General features: G+C 41.7%; 1 long non-coding RNA gene across 4 annotated transcripts in view; it reads left to right on the top strand.

The window, feature by feature from the left end:
• Positions 1-12,402, top strand: part of LOC128699151 (uncharacterized) — a 42,516-nt gene extending 30,114 nt beyond the window's left edge. For all 4 annotated transcript variants that reach the window (XR_011393506.1, XR_011393505.1, XR_011393504.1 and 1 more), the window contains one exon: positions 9,217-12,402. This is a non-coding gene — a long non-coding RNA (uncharacterized lncRNA). The remainder of the gene's footprint in view (positions 1-9,216) is intronic.
• The last annotated feature ends 1,032 nt before the right edge of the window (positions 12,403-13,434 follow it).

The raw sequence follows: 13,434 nt of genomic DNA, 5'->3' as shown, positions 1-13,434 counted from the left end.
AGTTGATGTATCGATAGAAGGTAGTGGTTGTAGATCATCTAAGTTCTCCTCTCCATTCATTTACCAACTGATAGTGATTATTGTTAAATTGACGACTGTTATTGTGGGAGAGAATTTTCTCCCATACATCACCCATCAAATTAGCCTGGTCCTGTGGATCATCAAGTTTAATCTCAACATCTTCATCATCCTCATCAGTGAAGGTATGAATTAGGTAGTTAGGAGCCTTGTGCTTTGCCCCTAACAGTTGTCAGATCTTACTCCAAAATTTTGCTGGCTCATGTTTATACTGATTAGCTTGGAGAGCTAGCAATTTCCATAAGTCACGTTTGTGATGACTAATCATGTTAATTAATTCTTGCCTCAATCTGTGCAATGTAGCTACTGGTGGTTGTCACGTTTGAAGATGCCTTCGACATTCTGCTTGATAATTTCTTAAAGCGTCTCTAATTTCCCTAGTAGGTTTATATTGTTGATAGATCTTTGTGGAAGCTAATTGGCAAGTTGCATTAGTAGCTTCAATTATTCGATTGTGAAGGGACCTGATCGCGTCATCAATTGTAGTGAAAGGTAGATTTTCCAACGACACAATTTCATCTTCACCCAGAAATGCCCTGAAGGGGTCAAATCCTAGGGTGTTAAGATTGGGTTTAGGAGGTACAGGTATTCTAAATGGAGAAGTTTGTAGTTGTATTATAACAGGGATATGGTCAGATCCTACGTTTCCACCAGGAGAGATACGACAATGAAAGAGGTCACAGTCTCTGTTTGTCAGGACTATATCTGGTGTTCCTGGGTGAGGTCCAATATACGATTTAAAGAATGGGCCTTGAAATGACAAGTTTCTGGCTGTCATGATATTAAATAGTTGTTTTCCTTTTAAGTCACCCAGTGGAATACCAGCTCCACAGTTAGAGGGCAGGGTGATGAGCATTAAAATCTCCCACTAGATGTGTTGGAATATTTCTGCTTAATATCCTATGTAGAGGAATTGACTCTATATATTGTTGTCTCGGGGGGAAAATATCCAGTTCCTATCACTAGTTGGCCATGAGATGTTGTCATTTCTATTGCAAGAATGTTATCTTCATCAATATGAATATTTTTAAATGTGTAGCCTAATTTAACTAAGATGGCTACACCACTATAGGGTCCTCTCGATTTCTCCACAGTAGAGTAACCACAGTAGGTAGTAGGTTGGTAGACAGCAACCACCCAGGGAAGTACTACCGTCCTGCCAGATGACTGTGAAACAAAAACCTGTAACTGTTTTGCATGATGGTAGGATTGCTGGTTTCTTTTTCTGTCTCATAAACACGCTAGATAACAGGGATATCTTGCTACTTCTACTTACACTTTGGTCACACTTCACAGACACGCACATGCATATATATATATACATACATCTAGGTTTTTCTCCCTTTTTCTAAATAGCTCTTGTCCTTTTTATTTCTTCTATTGTCCATGGGGAAGTGGAAAAGAATCTTTCCTCCGTAAGCCATGCGTGTCGTATGAGGCGACTAAAATGCCGGGAGCAATGGGCTAGTAACCCCTTCTCCTGTATACATTTACTAAAAAAAGAGAAGAAGAAAAACTTTATAAAACTGGGTTGCTTAAATGTGCGTGGATGTAGTGCGGATGACAAGAAACAGATGATTGCTGATGTTATGAATGAAAAGAAGTTGGATGTCCTGGCTCTAAGCGAAACAAAGCTGAAGGGGGTAGGAGAGTTTCAGTGGGGGGAAATAAATGGGATTAAATCTGGAGTATCTGAGAGAGTTAGAGCAAAGGAAGGGGTAGCAGTAATGTTAAATGATCAGTTATGGAAGGAGAAAAGAGAATATGAATGTGTAAATTCAAGAATTATGTGGATTAAAGTAAAGGTTGGATGCGAGAAGTGGGTCATAATAAGCGTGTATGCACGTGGAGAAGAGAGGAATGCAGAGGAGAGAGAGAGATTTTGGGAGATGTTAAGTGAATGTATAGGAGCCTTTGAACCAAGTGAGAGAGTAATTGTGGTAGGGGACCTGAATGCTAAAGTAGGAGAAACTTTTAGAGAGGGTGTGGTAGGTAAGTTTGGGGTGCCAGGTGTAAATGATAATGGGAGCCCTTTGATTGAACTTTGTGTAGAAAGGGGTTTAGTTATAGGTAATACATATTTTAAGAAAAAGAGGATAAATAAGTATACAAGATATGATGTAGGGCGAAATGACAGTAGTTTGTTGGATTATGTATTGGTAGATAAAAGACTGCTGAGTAGACTTCAGGATGTACATGTTTATAGAGGGGCCACAGATATATCAGATCACTTTCTAGTTGTAGCTACACTGAGAGTAAAAGGTAGATGGGATACAAGGAGAATAGAAGCATCAGGGAAGAGAGAGGTGAAGGTTTATAAACTAAAAGAGGAGGCAGTTAGGGTAAGATATAAACAGCTATTGGAGGATAGATGGGCAAATGAGAGCATAGGCAATGGGGTCGAAGAGGTATGGGGTAGGATTAAAAATGTAGTGTTAGAGTGTTCAGCAGAAGTTTGTGGTTACAGGAAAGTGGGTGCAGGAGGGAAGAGGAGCGATTGGTGGAATGATGATGTAAAGAGAGTAGTAAGGGAGAAAAAGTTAGCATATGAGAAGTTTTTACAAAGTAGAAGTGATGCAAGGAGGGAAGAGTATATGGAGAAAAAGAGAGAGGTTAAGAGAGTGGTGAAGCAATGTAAAAAGAGAGCAAATGAGAGAGTGGGTGAGATGTTATCAACAAATTTTGTTGAAAATAAGAAAAAGTTTTGGAGTGAGATTAACAAGTTAAGAAAGCCTAGAGAACAAATGGATTTGTCAGTTAAAAATAGGAGAGGAGAGTTATTAAATGGAGAGTTAGAGGTATTGGGAAGATGGAGGGAATATTTTGAAGAATTGTTAAATGTTGATGAAGATAGGGAAGCTGTGATTTCGTGTATAGGGCAAGGAGGAATAACATCTTGTAGGAGTGAGGAAGAGCCAGTTGTGAGTGTGGGGGAAGTTCGTGAGGCAGTAGGCAAAATGAAAGGGGGTAAGGCAGCCGGGATTGATGGGATAAAGATAGAAATGTTAAAAGCAGGTGGGGATATAGTTTTGGAGTGGTTGGTGCAATTATTTAATAAATGTATGGAAGAGGGTAAGGTACCTAGGGATTGGCAGAGAGCATGCATAGTTCCTTTGTATAAAGGCAAAGGGGATAAAAGAGAGTGCAAAAATTATAGGGGGATAAGTCTGTTGAGTGTACCTGGTAAAGTGTATGGTAGAGTTATAATTGAAAGAATTAAGAGTAAGACGGAGAATAGGATAGCAGATGAACAAGGAGGCTTTAGGAAAGGTAGGGGGTGTGTGGACCAGGTGTTTACAGTGAAACATATAAGTGAACAGTATTTAGATAAGGCTAAAGAGGTCTTTGTGGCATTTATGGATTTGGAAAAGGCGTATGACAGGGTGGATAGGGGGGCAATGTGGCAGATGTTGCAAGTGTATGGTGTAGGAGGTAGGTTACTGAAAGCAGTGAAGAGTTTTTACGAGGATAGTGAGGCTCAAGTTAGAGTATGTAGGAAAGAGGGAAATTTTTTCCCAGTAAAAGTAGGCCTTAGACAAGGATGTGTGATGTCACCGTGGTTGTTTAATATATTTATAGATGGGGTTGTAAGAGAAGTAAATGCGAGGGTCTTGGCAAGAGGCGTGGAGTTAAAAGATAAAGAATCACACACAAAGTGGGAGTTGTCACAGCTGCTCTTTGCTGATGACACTGTGCTCTTGGGAGATTCTGAAGAGAAGTTGCAGAGATTGGTGGATGAATTTGGTAGGGTGTGCAAAAGAAGAAAATTAAAGGTGAATACAGGAAAGAGTAAGGTTATGAGGATAACAAAAAGATTAGGTGATGAAAGATTGAATATCAGATTGGAGGGAGAGAGTATGGAGGAGGTGAACGTATTCAGATATTTGGGAGTGGACGTGTCAGCGGATGGGTCTATGAAAGATGAGGTGAATCATAGAATTGATGAGGGAAAAAGAGTGAGTGGTGCACTTAGGAGTCTGTGGAGACAAAGAACTTTGTCCTTGGAGGCAAAGAGGGGAATGTATGAGAGTATAGTTTTACCAACGCTCTTATATGGGTGTGAAGCGTGGGTGATGAATGTTGCAGCGAGGAGAAGGCTGGAGGCAGTGGAGATGTCATGTCTGAGGGCAATGTGTGGTGTGAATATAATGCAGAGAATTCGTAGTTTGGAAGTTAGGAGGAGGTGCGGGATTACCAAAACTGTTGTCCAGAAGGCTGAGGAAGGGTTGTTGAGGTGGTTCGGACATGTAGAGAGAATGGAGCGAAACAGAATGACTTCAAGAGTGTATCAGTCTGTAGTGGAAGGAAGGCGGGGTAGGGGTCGGCCTAGGAAAGGTTGGAGGGAGGGGGTAAAGGAGGTTTTGTGTGCGAGGGGCTTGGACTTCCAGGAGGCATGCATGAGCGTGTTTGATAGGAGTGAATGGAGACAAATGGTTTTTAATACTTGATGTGCTGTTGGAGTGTGAGCAAAGTAACATTTATGAAGGGATTCAGGGAAACCGGCAGGCCGGACTTGAGTCCTGGAGATGGGAAGTACAGTGCCTGTACTCTGAAGGAGGGGTGTTAATGTTGCAGTTTAAAAACTGTAGTGTAAAGCACCCTTCTGGCAAGACAATGATGGAGTGAATGATGGTGAAAGTTTTTCTTTTTCGGGCCACCCTGCCTTGGTGGGAATCGGCCAGTGTGATAATAAAAAAAAAAAAAAATAGAGTAACCACGTAATTTAATATGTTGATCAACTCTTGCAGCTGTCTCATTCAAGAGTATAACATCGGGATTATAACTATGAAGTTCAATTTCAAGGAAGTAACGGTTATTAAAGAAATGTTGAATATTAAGTTGGAAAATTGTAATCCCCATTATTTCTTGCTCTTCGGACGTGTACTGCGGACTGAACGCCTGCAAGTAATGTCTTTTTTTGGTATACTCACTATCCCTGCTGGACTCGTCAAGGGGAGGAGGGAAGTTCTGAGTAGTTGCTTGTGTCACCATCTTCACTAGAGTTGGTAATATTAACAGAATCATTAGTCATTAGTCATCATCAACTGAGGTGTGATATTCCCAGTTTCAGGAAGCAGAGGCTCGTGAGAGTTAATGGTAGACTGTGGAGGCTCCAAGGGGAAATTTAGTAGGCCAGGTGAATTACCTTGGGAAAGTTCTTGTTTATCAGGATCAGCTGCAATAGCGGAAGAGTAAGCACCAATCACTGGGGCATCGTTAGGGTCAGGTATTGACTCATCGGGTTGAGGGGAGTTGACAACTTGATTATGCGAGGTGAGTGATCCCTGGACAAGGGATGAATTAGACTTATTTGTAGAAGTAGAGTAGGGAACATACTTCTTGTTATGAGAAGGCTGGGCCATAATCTCCTTAACATTATCTGGGATAGTAATGGGAGTGATCCCATTAGCCATTAACAAATCATTTAAAACCTTTGAGCAGAGTTGCATGTCCCCACCTGCAATGTCTTTGGCCATCATATACATTGGTTGCGCTCTCGTCATATCCCCGGCTGAGGATACCTGAGACATGGGAGGTGAGGTTGAATCTTGTTGTTGCGTTTGTGTATGTTGTAGGTGAGGGTTAGATTCAGGCACTCCAACAGGGGCAGAATTCCAAACATTGGAACCAGTAGTAGAGACCTGAGGAGTCCCACTAGATCCAGGCAGAGCTGGGAAGGAAGTTTGGGACATTGTTGGAGGTGCCTGGGGAGTGGTCTTCTTAGAAGTGGACAGTTTCTTAGCTTCTAGAATTTCCTGTATTTCCTTTTTCCTCTCAGGACAGAGAGCAGAAACAGCATGGTATTTTCCATTGCAGAGGACACACTTGGGTGCATTTTTATTATTACAATCTCTATAAGAATGCTGGCCAGAGCAAATGCTGCAAATCTGTGCTTGAGTACTGCATTTTTTGGTGGTATGACCTACGGCATAACATTTAAAACATTGTGTAACACTGACAAATCGTTCAAGAGAGATTTGGTCAGGTGTACATCTGGTGCCAAAACATTTGAAGCCATTTTGACACACAAGTTTGGCCTCTTCAGGTGTCACAAGTATTAACTTTAATGTTACCTGGTTGTTGCCAGGTTTGGAGAATTTATGTGCTTGGACAGCATGAAATTCAGAATTCTCTGTATTAAAGTCCTCAACAATTTCCTGCACTGTGCTATCTCTCATGATGCTGTTGATTCTGGTAACAAACACAGTTCGCTGACCTTGATAGCTTTCAGGTGCAGTTGGGTGGATTCCAGAAGTCGTCAATTTGTCCAGGACGTCCTGCTTAAGTAGTTGAAGTAACTCTTCTTTAGAAGAGAGGAGAAGTACTACTCCAGCAGGGGTTGTAAAAACATCCACTGGAGCAACAGTTGAATTCGAGCAGATACATGCTAGAATTTCTTTCTTCGTCTTTAGGTTACCATCCACACGTAATCTTACTCTTATTCGCGCCATGATGTCCAGGAAGGTACATCTGGCACATAAGTTGCTTTGACAAAAAGGGTTTTTCCTTAGTGTTAGTCTAACATCCTATTTCAGCTGACTTATGAAGGTCAGCCCCTAAGATAGCCTACCCTCGAGTGGTGAGGGGGACACAGGGCCCAAGGCAAAGATCTGCCGGATTTTAAAAAACCACATGGGCTACCGGATGCTCAAAATGCCTTGTGTTAACTCGCCAAAGCGAAGTTGCCGAAAAAGAAGATAGGATGGTCAGAAGGATAGCAATGTATGTAGTGTGTTAGTGTGTGGGCCAGTGTAGTTGTTTGGGTGAGAGGAGGAAGGGGAAGGATGGGGGGATGGGAAAGAGAGGGGAGAACAAGCAAGCAAGTCACCGCCTTACCCTCTTGATGGGATGGGGCTCGAAGCGACTGCAAGCAAGTTTCCTCTCAGCTCTGGTGAAGAACTACTCAGGATAACCCAAGAAAAATCTCAAGTAACAGTGTTCAGAGTTGCTCTCCTTGAGAATTACTCAGGATAACTGAAGAGCAGGAATGACGACGTCTACTCTCCACGGCGGCTGGGCAGCTTCTCTGTCAATTTGTGTCAGGCACTGGCTTCTAAAACACTACCTGATCACCTGAACACCATTTTTGAAGGATTGATGAAGGTGGCTAATTACATCGAATAGTCAGCAGTGAACACCAGACTGTTCAGAAAATTATGCCAGAACATGGGTTCTGACTTTGAGGTGTTGCTGTTCTACACCTGTACGGTGGTTGTCACCAGGGAATGTAGTCGACAGAATTTTTGAACTGAGGAGAACTGATTCTATTTCTCCAGTCTCAAGAGAAAGAAAGTTTTACAATATGCTAGAACTGTCAGAATTAGAACTAACATACCTTGTTGATATTTTTGGCATCTTGAACAAACTGAATCTTCAGCTGCAAGGGAAAGGAGTAAATCTGTTCTCTCGCCAAGGAATCAAGGGTTTTCTTGAGAAATTAGAACTCTGAATCGGAAGAGTTGAAGGTAAGGATTTAGTTCAGTTTCCATGTGTGGATGTATGCCATGCTAGGTATGTATTCTCAAGCATTTACCAAAGCTGCGGGATGAATTTCAGCGATACTTTCTGGAGGTGGACATGACAAGGGATGGTTTTTTTTTCATCAGGAATCCATTCGTAACCAATGTTCATGGTGTTCCAGAGGCTATGCACAAGGAGTTCTTGGACCTCGAAAATTATTTGCCAGCTGAAGATGTGTACCAGCGGTCTACCATGGAAAAATATTTGGGCCAGTACGATTGTTATTTACCCAAATCTGTCAACACATGCAGTCAGATTTCTTTTGTCATTTGCATCAACTTTCATGTGTGAGTGGATTTTTATATTTGTTGCACATTAAGTCCAAACAGAGGAATTGTATTGCAGTTGAAAGCTATATTCATTGTGCATTATCAAGTACCACTCCTAACATTGAAAAGCTTGCCAGTGAGAAGAGAATCCAAAAGTCTTGTTGCAAGGAAAAGTGAAACAATTATATGTCAGAAAATTGTTGGCTGTGTGCTTCATTATTTAAAAATTGTTCGTTAGAAAGAAATTTTACAGCGAAATGTTAGATATGTATTCATTTATTTCCAGGAAATTACGTTTGTATGAAATATATTTCAGATCAAAATGTTAGATAAGTTCTATTATTTGGGGTCTACCTCTGGTGCGATTTGTGGGACCCATAGCCTTGGAGAAGTGGAAGGATGAATATTTGGATTTCTTCCTGAAGCTATTTGAATATTCCATTTTCCCTACCACCCCATCTTTTCATTCTTTTTAACAATAGATATATTTTATTATGCAATATGGTACACAAGATTTAAAATACATTGTTGATATAAAGATGGCACCTCTGCAAAAACAGTGATTACGTGTGAGTGAGGTGAAAGTGTTGAATGATGATGAAAGTATTTTCTTTTTGAGGATTCTTTTTCTTTTTCTTTCTGCCTCGGTGGGAGATGGCTGACTTGTTAAAAAAAAAATACAGTACATGAAGTGTAGATGAGATACATATCTAGGACACATTGTTACGTGTTTGTCACTGATTATTCAATATATATCAAATCAAATTGTCTGTTGTCTTTGCTTTGACTTTCATATCATTACTCAGAAAATGAAATAGTCCACGATATTTTTATAATTGGGTTGGTGGTCCATGGGCTGAAACAACTTGAGAACCACTGCTCTAGGTACATTCCTTCCAGTCTTGTTTTTTTCTAATTTGTAATTTTCCAAATATCCTTACCTGGTATAGTGAGCATGTGCATGCTGATTCTCATCTGGCTGAGATACTTTTCCTCAACTGTTACCTTTATAGAATAATATTTGTTTATTTCAATCGTCCAGGTTGGAGGATAATTTGAATTGTAATGCCCATGCACTTCTGGCAATAGAGCTATTGATAGTGATGGTAAATGTATTTCCTTCTTTGAGCCACCTTACTTTGGTGGGAAACAGCCAATGTAAAAAAAGAAAGATTTAACTGTTTGTAAGTGAACATGTAATCAACTTTTACCACTTTCCTCAAATACTCTGAAAGCTGTTATTGAGTCATATTGAGCTTTTACTGATACGTATTTAATTTTACCTCTTCTCAAAAATGTTTGTCTTGAACTGTGCTCTGTACCTTATTTATCTTGTTTTTTTTTACAGGGTTGGTCTTGCAAGGTTGAAGCTAGCATTCTGGAGATACATAATGAAACCATCAGAGATCTCCTGGTCTCTCCAGAAGTCAAAACATTTAACCTATGAAATCAGAAAAACAGTAATGTTTGTACATGACCATAATTTTTAATGGGGTGGACCGGTAAGCCAGTGGAAGGCCTCGGTCAGAAGACCAAAAGCTCCAAAGGCAAGTCATCATCTGACTAAGACCCGTGTCAGGAAACATTTGTCCTGTTTCCTGATGAACCTAACCTAACCTATGAAATCAGATTGGTGGATAGTAAGAAAGACATGTTCATCGCTAATCTAAAAGTAAAAGTGGAATAATTCTGCAATTATGCCTAAATTCTAGTGCCCTCAAATCTAGTGAGAAAACTGGTAGGCCTACATATGAAAGAATGGGTCTGTGGTCAGTGTGTGCAGTATAAAAAAAATCCTGCATCACACAGTGCAGAATGAGAAAAAAAAAAAACTGACCATGTTTTTGGTTTAAAACAGTGACTTTGCAGCTCTGTATAGTCTTTGTGGCTTAGCGCTTCTTTTTGATTATAATAATAATAATAATCATAATCGGACCAAATGGTAACCAAGCACAAGTATTTTAGGAAATATACCAGGAAGAGGGGAAGGTACCTAGGGTAAGATAAGATAAGATTTCGTTCGGATTTTTAACCCCGGAGGGTTAGCCACCCAAGATAACCCAAGAAAGTCAGTGCGTCATCGAGGACTGTCTAACTTATTTCCATTGGGGTCCTTAATCTTGTCCCCCAGGATGCGACCCACACCAGTCGACTAACACCCAGGTACCTATTTGCTGCTAGGTGAACAGGACAACAGGTGTAAGGAAACGTGTCGAAATGTTTCCACCTGCCGGGAATCGAACCCGGGCCCTCCGTGTGTGAAGCAGGAGCTTTAGCCACCGGGCCCTGATTGGCGGAGAGCATGTATAGTCCCTTTATATAAAGGGAAAGGGGACAAAAGAGATTGTAAAAATTATAGAGGAATAAGTTTACTGAGTATACCAGGAAAAGTGTACGGTAGGGTTATAATTGAAAGAATTAGAGGTAAGACAGAATGTAGGATTGCGGATGAGCAAGGAGGTTTCAGAGTGGGTAGGGGATGTGTAGATCAAGTGTTTACATTGAAGCATATATGTGAACAGTATTTGGATAAAGGTAGGGAAGTTTTTATTGCATTTATGGATTTAGAAAAGGCATATGATAGAGTGGATAGAGGAGCAATGTGGCAGATGTTGCAAGTATATGGAATAGGTGGTAAGTTACTAAATGCTGTAAAGAGTTTTTATGAGGATAGTGAGGCTCAGGTTAGGGTGTGTAGAAGAGAGGGAGACTACTTCCCGGTAAAAGTAGGTCTTAGACAGGGATGTGCAATGTCACCATGGTTGTTTAATATATTTATAGATGGGGTTGTAAAAGAAGTAAATGCTAGGGTGTTCGGAAGAGGGGTGGAATTAAATTATGGGGAATCAAATTCAAAATGGGAATTGACAGTTACTTTTTGCTGATGATACTGTGCTTATGGGAGATTCTAAAGAAAAATTGCAAAGGTTAGTGGATGAGTTTGGGAATGTGTGTGAAGGTAGAAAGTTGAAAGTGAACATAGAAAAGAGTAAGGTGATGAGGGTATCAAATGATTTAGATAAAGAAAAATTGGATATCAAATTGGGGAGGAGGAGTATGGAAGAAAATGTTTTCAGGTACTTGGGAGTTGACGTGTCGGCGGATGGATTTATGAAGGATGAGGTTAATCATAGAATTGAGGAGGGAAAAATGGTGAGTGGTGCGTTGAGGTATATGTGGAGTCAAAAAACTTTATCTATGGAGGCAAAGAAGGGAATGTATGAAAGTATAGTAGTACCAACACTCTTATATGGGTGTGAAGCTTGGGTGGTAAATGCAGCAGCGAGGAGACGGTTGGAGGCAGTGCAGATGTCCTGTCCAAGGGCAATGTATGGTGTAAATATTATGCAGAAAATTCGGAGTGTGGAAATTAGGAGAAGGTGTGGAGTTAATAAAAGTATTAGTCAGAGGGCAGAAGAGGGGTTGTTGAGGTGGTTTGGTCATTTAGAGAGAGTGGATCAAAGTAGAATGACATGGAAAGCATATAAATCTATAGGGAAAGGAAGGCGGGGTAGGGGTCGTCCTCGAAAGGGTTGGAGAGAGGGGGTAAAGGAGGTTTTGTAGGCGAGGGGCTTGGACTTTTTAGCAAGCGTGTGTGAGCGTGTTAGATAGGAGTGAATGGAGACGAATGGTACTTGGGACCTGACGATCTGTTGGAGTGTGAGCAGGGTAATATTTAGTGAAGGGATTCAGGGAAACCGGTTATTTTCATATAGTCGGACTTGAGTCCTGGAAATGGGAAGTACAATGTCTGCACTTTAAAGGAGGGGTTTGGGATATTGGCAGTTTGGAGGGATATGTTGTGTATCTTTATATGTATATCCTTCTAAACTGTTGTATTCTGAGCACCTCTGCAAAAACAGCGATAATGTGTGAGTGTGGTGAAAGTGTCGAATGATGAAAGTATTTTCTTTTTGGGGATTTTCTTTTTTGGGTCACCCTGCCTCGGTGGGAGACGGCCGACTTGTTGAAAAAAAAAAAAAAACAGCTCTGGGCTCTAGATGGGTACAATGTGTGCCCATTTGCCTATGAACAGACTGGCTCAGGCAAGATGTTTACAATGCTGTACTTTAAGCCAAGAGGGAGTTCCCTCACCATGCCCAGTCCTGCTTCCTTCTCAGGCTCAGTGCTCAAGTGGAAGGAACCACAATGTCTGGTCTAAAAGGACGTGGCAACAGTACCGTTGAGTTTTCTTATAATCGCGTTTTCGGACCAAATGGATTATCCCCTGCCCCGCTGTTTTCTGTAACCTACTGATCATCCCTCCCCCCTTCTGCTGCCCAATACCCTCGCTTCCTTCCCTACCCTGCAGCGCTGTATAGCCCCTGTGGCTTAGCTCTTCTTTTTTATTATAATAATACTGTAATCGGACCAAATGGTAACCAAGCACAAGTATTTGAGGAAATATACCAGCTCTGTGCTCTAGATGGGTATACAATGTGTGCCCATTTGCCTATGGGCAGACTGGCTTGGGCAAGACGTTTACAATGCTGTACTTTAAGCCAAGAGGGAGTTCCCTCACCATGCCCAGTCCTGCTTCCTTCTCGGGCTCAGTGCTCAGAACCAATCCTTATCCTGAAGCCTAGGTCCATGACAATTGTTGATAATTTCACTGATCGATATTTCTCACGGTTCAGCTGTAGAGGCATCTATACAGATTCTAGAGCAGGGGTTCCCAACCAGGGGTGCGAGACATCATTCCAGGGGGTGCGAGAAGTGTCCGTCTTGGTAACAGGAAACTGATTCATTTATTACCTGGAGAGAGTTCCAGGGGTCAACGCCCCCGCGGCCCGGTCTGTTACCAGGCCTCCTGGTGGATCAGAGCCTGATCACCCAGGCTGTTACTGCTGGCTGCACGCAAACCAACGTACGAGCCACAGCCCGGCTGGTCAGGAACCGACTTTAGGTGCTTGTCCAGTGCCAGCTTGAAGACTGCCAGGGGTCTGTTAGTAATCCCCCTTATGTATGCTGGGAGGCAGTTGAACAGTCTCGGGCCCCTGACACTTATTGTATGGTCTCTTAACGTGCTAGTGACACCCCTGCTTTTCACTGGGGGGATGTTGCATCGTCTGCCAAGTCTTTTGCTTTCGTAGTGAGTGATTTTCGTGTGCAAGTTCGGTACTAGTCCCTCTAGGATTTTCCAGGTGTATATAATCATGTATCTCTCCCGCCTGCATTCCAGGGAATACAGGTTCAGGAACCTCAAGCGCTCCCAGTAATTTAGGTGTTTTATCTCCGTTATGCGCGCCATGAAGGTTCTCTGTACATTTTCTAGGTCAGCAATTTCACCTGCCTTGAAAGGTGCTGTTAGTGTGCAGCAATATTCCAGCCTAGATAAAACAAGTGACCTGAAGAGTGTCATCATGGGCTTGGCATCCCTAGTTTTGAAGGTTCTCATTATCCATCCTGTCATTTTTCTAGCAGATGCAATTGATACAATATTATGGTCCTTGAAGGCGAGATCCTCCGACATGATCACTCCCAGGTTTTTGACGTTGGTGTTTCGCTCTATTTTGTGGCCAGAATTTGTTTTGTACTCTGATGAAGATTTAATTTCCTCGTGTTT

The sequence above is a fragment of the Cherax quadricarinatus genome, chromosome 54 (genome assembly GCF_038502225.1).
Source record: "Cherax quadricarinatus isolate ZL_2023a chromosome 54, ASM3850222v1, whole genome shotgun sequence".
Classification (NCBI taxonomy): domain Eukaryota; kingdom Metazoa; phylum Arthropoda; class Malacostraca; order Decapoda; family Parastacidae; genus Cherax; species Cherax quadricarinatus.
This window is presented reverse-complemented; position numbering and strand designations above follow the sequence as displayed.